We start from the raw sequence: 8350 nt of genomic DNA on the forward strand, positions 1-8350 counted from the left end.
GGATACTGCTGCTACAACTAGTCACTGGGGTGTAATTAATAGACCATTTGCTAACAGAATATAGAGCTTTAAAGGCAGATGCCGATTGGGATTTCAGCTATCTTGCTGCATCCCAGAGGGCCGTGAAGAGCGCGGAGCTGCCTGGCGCAGTCCGAGTTGTTCTCCTGAGCCCTACAGGGTTAATTTGGGTTGCTCAGAGACACCTTTGCTGTGCAGAGGTCTAGACGGACGATGGGGCCTGCCTGGCTGCCGGGGCCGGGCTCAGAGCCCTCTGGCAGCCTGCACACCAGGGTGTGTGCGCTCGGCCGCCAGCTCTGCCAGAAGCCAAAAAACGTCCCAACCTCAGCCCGGCAGCTGGGAGAGGTGGGGCTGTTTTGCAAGAGGAAACGTGGAGCCATTTTTGCCAAGGTGGTGAGTGCTGGCTGGAGAAGTCAAGAGCTACCCCGAGCCTCCGTGTTGGCTCTGACCTGGTGGTGTGTGGTGAGTTTGTAGAGCGCCACGGAGTTTCTCTTCATGTCGCCCCATCAGAGGGACCTCTTCTTCCTCGTCCACTTGCAACCATTATGGTATCTGTGTTGTTTGTTAAGGCTAACCCAAGGTTAGCTGACAGAAGAGTAACTTTCCAGCACCTCTGGGTATTGCAGGTCTTTACATGAAAGGAGGTGAGGGAGTAATCTGGTCTCACTCCATTTGCTTTGCATATAGCTGCTGGTCCAAAGGAAAAAAGAAGCAAAGTCAACCTGGAATTTGAAAATAGCGCGTGTAAGGGAATCCCTGACACAAGAAGCTACCTAGTAGAGTCTGCTCTAACACATAGTATCCTGCTTTTATGATACATTTCCACCCTATAGACCTAGATGCGGATTACCATGACCTTCAAGCTGTCTCAGTTTGTGCTGGAGTTGGGGTCAGTATCCCAGTAGGGTCAGAGTACGAAGGCCAGAATCATGTGTCACTCATACTGTCTCTTTTATTTCCTATTTTGCATGTAGATGGGAATATGGACCTAAGTGTTTATTCACACATTCCTGATTAAAATGTTGTTTACCAGTGGGGGAAAGGGCTTTTAAGATAACGTGTGTGGGAGATATTGAGAAAATAAGTGTAATGAAAGCTCCGAAGGCTTGTACTTCCCAGACAGGATGCTAGGAGAAAAAGTAATTTGTTGTGGATGCAGTGTAGTCTTTGAAGACCCTCAGTCTATTTCTCTGCCTTCTTCAGGATCTCAAAACTACGAGATTCAATAGCTTCCAGACCTTTATTTCCATATTATACTGAATTGTTTTCAGTGCTCTGCATGTCCCTATACTGCTAGAATAACTGCTTACAACTTTCTCCTTGAATCCCTGAGCCAGTGTTAGCCAAGGACATACGCGACTTCCCTTTCCCAGCCCATGCTGCTCCTCTTATGTCCACATAGGTTTTGTTTCACAGTTTTCAATTACTTTTCAAGACTTATGGACCAAGCACATTGAGGGTTTACTACCTTTCCAAGCATGGTTACTTTAGCAAATGTTTGTGAAGCAATTTAGGGCCCTTTAGCAGTGAGAGGGCTGTGAGGAGCCTCCTTGGTGGCCTTCCCCACCTCAGGGACCACTTTTCTGCTCAGGTCCTGGCCTGTGGTGCCTGCTGAAGAGTCTGTGGCCAGCCTTATTGATCCAGACCCCGCCTGGTGGACTTGACATCCCACTGACATTGCAGCCTGGCCTTGGTCTGTTCCCATACCCGCGGCCCTGCCTGACCCCGGTGACCGGCCCGGGGATGCTGGGTGTCGGGGGTCTGTGCTGGGTGGGTGAGAATCATAGAATTATAGAATGTCCTGAGTTGGAAAGGACCCACAAGGATCATCAAGTCCAACTCCTGTACCTGTATGGGACAACTCCAAAATTCACATCATGTATCTGAGGGTGTTGTTCAAATGCTTCTTGAATATTGTCAAGCTTGCCCTGCTGCTGCCATCAGCTCCTGCTCCCCTGCCTGCGCTGGGCAGTGTGGTGGGGTAGCTGGTCTCATACTCAGATCTACTTCAGGGTTGATTCTTTAATGCTTTATTTTATTTTATTTTATTTTATTTTATTTTATTTTATTTTATTTTATTTTATATATTTTATTTTATTTTCCCATTTGTATACCTAGTATCACAGCAGGTAATCCTATCTGTGGCTTTTGAGAGCTACCATAGCAGACTCTGGCATACAATGAAGTTAGTTTCCAGAGCTTAACTACCTACCGCACATCAGCTGCTGTGGTAGCTGCCTTTGTATGTTCTTAGTCTGCAGCAAATGCAAGATAATTCAGCTTATCTTAACTCTTTATTACTGCAGGCTCAATTAAATCCAATTACTTCATATTTGCTACAAGATTACACACACAGAGGATTACTGCTGCTCAGCTGATGGTGGAGAATCTGACAACGGCTGAGCCCAGCCTAAATATTTCTTATGACTCTTAAGGATAATTTATACTGCTGTCTGCATCTCTTCGGATCTCTTTCCCTAGAGCTTTATCTCCAAGAGAAGGTGATACTCTTTTAAGTGCCAGTGCCCGTTAGTAAATGAATTTGCATTAGGCTAAACTGGTGACAGTGGAAAGAAAGGACCATGCTCTATAACAAATGGAAAGTCTTAGCCTCAGGCTTACATGACACTCCAAGCATTGAAAGGTTAGGAAATTCCCTTACAGACCCTGCATAGTTAGCCAGAATTTATCAGAGACGTTTCTAGGGATGAAGTAATACAATATTTTTCTGTTACTATTTGGTGTGATTCAACAGTAGAAAAATGAAAGCTCAGATCTCCCCAGTACGTTTATAGTTAACTGCAAATTAGTGAACTGCTAAGCAGGTACACAGGATGAAAAACTTAACCAGAACAGATGGAAGAATTCAGGATGTGTCCAAAAAAGGATCAATCCAGCAGAAAGTGTTGGTGGGGGGAGAGTAACAATATAGGCAACCTCTAAGGAGAAAATGAACTTCCTACAAAAATTAGTCCACAAATAGAAGGACCATTTTAATATGGCATATGTTCTGAGGCCCTGATAAGTAAGATATTTATAGAAAAAAATTACACACATGTGATGCTCTGCCATCTGAGGCTTAGTGACTCCCAGAAATCCACTGCTTAGGCAATCCATTACTCACATGATAGAAGCACATGCTAATGGTTACAAAAGAAGGTGCATGCTTTTTTCTTTTTTTCTTTTTTCTTTTTGTTTTTTTTAATAAAACAAGGCAGCATGCACAGTCTGGAGGGCAAGGTGAGCACAGATTACCTTTGCATGTAATACTAATAGCTGGATTTTCGGGTAAGGCAGTAATGGCTTGTAATGATGTAATCAAAAAAAGATCTTCATCTATTTCGCTCAAGCAGATTTTATGGGTTTAGAAGAGCTAATTTTGTACCACAGTGGTCTTGAGTGCCATACTGCTAGCACTCCAGGAAAGTATTCCAGCACCTGCTCTCACACAGAATTAGCTACATTTATATTCCTAAAAAGAAGATCAAATGAATTATAATATCTGCTATTAATAATTCCACATGTATCTCCCAAGAGCCATGATATTGTAAATATTCAGCAGTTTCTATTCATACAGTAATAGGAAGAGGTAATACACTTTATCATGGATAGCTTCAATTTCAAAATAAGTGGAGGACCGAATGTTTTATCTATATATGAAACAAAATGCTTTTGAAAGAGATAGCCCTACAGTTTTGGTTATTGTCCAATAATAAAAACTAAGAACTAGACAACAAAAAACCGTGTCCATGTCAATTTGTTTATAAAGCACCTTTTCTGAATGCTGTGATGGATTGTGAGTCAAGTAGCGTGCTCTTTATATTCAGTGCATACAACAGGGATTTCAATAAGGTCAAAACAAAGTAAACCTTGAAAGCATTTGCTATTTATAAATCACTGAACTTCGAACAAGTACACATCATACACTGGAATCTGACCTTAGCAGAAATAAAATCTAAAGGGGATTGAAACGCACACAGTCGTTATACCTCTTCTCACACAATATCATATTTAAAGCACGTTCTCCTAGGAGCTTCTCCAGTGAATATGGTTCACAGGTCAAAACGTTCAGCTCCATTTATCATATAGCCTTAAATACACAACTTCCCTAAGTGTGGCTGGCTTTAGAGAAAAACAAATAATGAAGAAAGAAATCGGGACGTCACAAGTACGTATTTTTCAAGGTAGTCTCAAAACCAGCCTGACAGGTACAATTCTGGGGTCCAGTTCAGCCCAATCCCCTCCTGTCGGGTAGCAACACTGGCACAGACAATCTAGGTGATTTCACAGTTTAAATTCAATTCTGTGAAGACTGAAATAAACGTAGTGGTGATTTTTACTGCTCATATTTACTTGTAAAGATTCTTTAGTACAGAATTTTCCAGCTGAACACCAGGAAGTGTCAGACCTTCTGTACCTGCACTCAGTGGTTTTCCATCAGATATGCACTGAATCTGACGGGCCTCATTAACTGCAGTTACGATACAGAGTCACAAGGCACACAGGTGATTTTAGCTACGTAGGACCAGAGAAGTCAGGGCAAAGACATTCAAAATCCTGTACTGTATGCAAACCTTCAAATTCCTAAGGCAGCCCTGGATAGGGAGGTAAGAGAAGACATCCCTAATGCTGTCGGTGCTGTGGTAATGAAACAGCTAGGAGAGAAGAGGAGCTGATATTATCTTCAGCTGACCTAGATGGATTTGGAAGAGGACATGTCTACAGCCTCAGCCAGGGGTTATAAATACAGGATTAAGTTCTCATTCCTTTATGCTACACTTCCATCTAGGAAAGCTGAGTTACCTCAGTATTTCCACAGTTGTGAACTACAGATCTTTGCCATAATGGCTAAATAGCCACATTTTTGTTCCAGAACTGTCTGTCTACCATTCATAGGTCACCCATTGAAGTGATCCCTTTAGTGAGTTTTTCATATAGCAATTGCATTTGAGGATCAAATCTTTTTGGTGGCAAGATATCATTCCTATGATTGACAATCAGTAAATGAAAGATGTGTCTCAGATTTTGGAGACAGAGAAATGAAAGACTGTAAGATCCTCTTAACAATTTATCCAAAATGTGGATAATATATTTAGATAAAGAGAAATGTTACAGCTATGAGAAAGTTCTATTAAGCTGTCTGAAAGGAGAAGAAATTATGGAAATGAAAGAAAAGGAACCAAAAATCATATTCTTCATGGGACTGTCTTCAATCCATTTGCAATGTCCTCAGCTCCCTTCATGCACAGTATGAAGCTACTGATCGGCCACACAAACAGTGTGGATGTGACACTTACACCATGTTTTAACCATGCCAGCAGGCACGCTCCATATGTAGTCCTGTGGAAAGAAGGACAAAATAAAAATAGCACTCTCATCTGAAGAGGAGGATTTTGCGTTCATGTTGGAGATATAAAACCAGCCACATCAGACACCACAATGAATGATTAGATCCCGTATGTTCACATAGAGGCAACTCCTTCATCTGGTGACTGAAGTGTTCTCCTGATTAAGGAGTAGCTGCTGGGTGACAGAAATCGTGGGTTAAGATGCCAGGGTGAAGGGGTCATTTTACAAACTTGGTCTCTTGAAATGTGAGATCTCCCTGCAGCATGTTTAAAAATCTTCATAGTCTTAATTTATGCCAGTATTGCTGGTCAACTTCGTGTCTCCTATCCATAGGTACTAGCTAGAATGATAAATACTTTGATGGAGAGTTCATTCAGGAACAAAAACATTTTGGGGTTTTCTGTTTTCCTATTACCATGCAGGACGCAGGCTTCAGGAGACTAAAAAGAGCAGAAGAAACACTGGCTTGTAAAGTATCAAAGTGTACCTTTGCTTCACAGCTTGGTCATTGTGTCAGATACTAGTAGAGAAACTACTTGTTGTTTTTCTCAGCCTGGAAGGACGGAACAACCTTCTAATACTGGGCCATTTGTGTTAAGTTTGATAAACACCTGGGGCCAAAAAGAATGACCGTCCATGCTGGTATCTGGCACCAAAAGTCAGACAGGCATTTTATTAATGATATCCCAGGGTAAAAGAGTCCTCAGATAATATTTTTTTACATCACATTATACTGTGAGCAATTGTGCTGAGATTCAAGGCAAGACGAAGTGATGACTTTAACAGATAGAGAATGGATTGTAATTTGAGGTTAAATAAGTCCTCTTTCCATTAATAATTTACAGGGATAAAATTTACACTGACTTCACTGGGAATCTGCCCCATGTATCACCATTTAAAGCACTCTGAGGCTTGAGCCCTAGGCATTTGGAAGCAATGAGTTCATAGGGGAAAATTCTGCTGTTCACTTTCCTTTTGTGAATTTTGCTTTATTTCTGTGATTCGAGAAGTACCTGCCAGCTCCGTTGTTCTTTAAGGTTTCAGTTTTCCAAGATGGTTATGTCTTTCAGAATGCATGTAGGGGTTACCTGCCACCTGAAACACACAGATATTATTTTTATGCTGACGAGAGCAGCCTGTGATCTTCAATATCTCTAATTGTGAAATGATCTATAGTAACCTGCTGACATGCGAATGTATTTACTTTTCAGTCAGCTTTGAGTGTCAAATGCTAAATGAAGCATACAAAGTCATTAGGTGGATCTGCAACATTTTCTGGAAGAGTCTGGGTCCGTAGCCTTTTAGTAGCCTTTAGCAGATTTCACAAGCACAGCAGTAAAAGAACGAACTCATTTAAGATATATGGAGATAAATTATCTGGTATAAATAAGCCTAAAGTTGCAAAGTTGACAAGAGTCTGTAAATGCCCAAATGGGGTCATATCCTGGAACAAGAAGTTTCTATGACCAAACCAAATCTGGCTACAGTGACCCAGGACAGGATAAATTCAAGTTACCCAGCACCAGGCTCTGGACAAGCCCTGATCCAGAGCTGACCCAAACTGTATCACACTACACCCTGGGCTAGGATGGAGCTGAATGGAGAATTAATTCAACTGTCACCCTGATATGACTGGTACTTTCTCATGCTAGTATTACCCAAGGATTTTTGCTCATTTTAGGAATCTGTAAATGTTGTAAGCACATTGGTTCTGACATGTGCACTGCATGCACTCTTAATTCAAGGAAATTTGTTCTTTTCACTCATGTGAAGCTCATGATGAGCACAGACTTTTTCCTACCCATTCTATGGCATGAAGTGGACACAAGTTTTCTAAGTGATTTAGAGCTCTGGCTCTGAAAGCCAGAAAAGAAAAGGAAACTTTTCAAGTTTCAAGGAAAAAAACCTGACCTGATGTTTGTATGAGTTACTTTCAAATCAGCAGTGACCATTTAACAGGTAGTGATGGGGAAGAGGGTCTGGCCAGGTCTCTGCTGCAAAAGAAAAGAGGTTCAGTAACCAATCCTTAGCCCAAGGCTAAGTGCCAGAGACTGGGTTAGGTCCACCCAACCGAGGGCTAGCACTTCCACGTGTTATTTGTCCTAGCGAGGACAAATGGGAATTGTTTGAAACAACAGCCAAGCAGCAGGAATGATCAGGTCTCCAGGAGCTGAACTCGCTTGTCCTCTTGCTGAGCAGCAGGGACTGTGTTTGTGGCTCCTGAGAGATTTGTTGCCTTAGAAGGGGTGGGAGGAAAAATGGCTCTGTCCCCAGCCTTCTGCAAACCAGCCTTCAGAAAAGAGTACCAAAAAAATATCAGTGTTACTTTCAGAGATGCCAGCTTCCCCGAACTGCCAAAGTACCATAGAACCATACACAGAATGTCCTGGGCTCATCGAGTCCAACTCCTGTCCCTGCACAGGACAACCCCACAGGTCACACCATGTGTCTGAGGGCTTGTCCAGTCTCTGCTTGAACACTGTCAGGCTTGGGGCCGTGACACCTCCCTGGGGAGCCTGTTCCAGTGTCCAGCACTCACTCTCTGGGTGAAGAACCTTTTCCTAACGTCCCAATGTCCTAAACCTCCCCTGGCACACCTTCCTGCCATTCCCTTGGGTTCTGTGTTATTGGTCGCCAGAGATCAGCGCCTGCCACTCCTCCTCCCCAAAACTTTCTGCCGAAACCCGGGATCGAACCAGGGACCTTTAGATCTTCAGTCTAACGCTCTCCCAACTGAGCTATTTCGGCTGCTGTGTTGTGTTTTGGTTTTTTTTTTTTATTTGTTTGTTTGTTTGTTTTTTTTTTTCAATTAAATAAAAAAAAAAAGAGTCGTGTTTCTTCACGCTGCTCTTTTCCAGGGAGACTTTTATCCCACATGATCCACTCAAAGGGAAATAAATATGGATCTACCCTGTCACACCTGGAGCTCAGAAGAACTCTTGGTACCCGTGTGTGCCTCCCGCCTCTCCCCCTGCAGCAGCAG

General features: G+C 42.6%; 1 non-coding gene across 1 annotated transcript; it reads right to left on the reverse strand.

The window, feature by feature from the left end:
* Positions 1 to 8042: 8042 nt before the first annotated feature.
* TRNAF-GAA (transfer RNA phenylalanine (anticodon GAA)) lies at positions 8043 to 8115 on the reverse strand. Its single transcript has one exon. It is a non-coding gene; the product is annotated as a tRNA-Phe (tRNA).
* Between the last annotated feature and the right edge of the window lie 235 nt (positions 8116 to 8350).

Source organism: Caloenas nicobarica, chromosome 1 (assembly GCF_036013445.1).
Source record: "Caloenas nicobarica isolate bCalNic1 chromosome 1, bCalNic1.hap1, whole genome shotgun sequence".
In the NCBI taxonomy this organism is placed as follows: domain Eukaryota; kingdom Metazoa; phylum Chordata; class Aves; order Columbiformes; family Columbidae; genus Caloenas; species Caloenas nicobarica.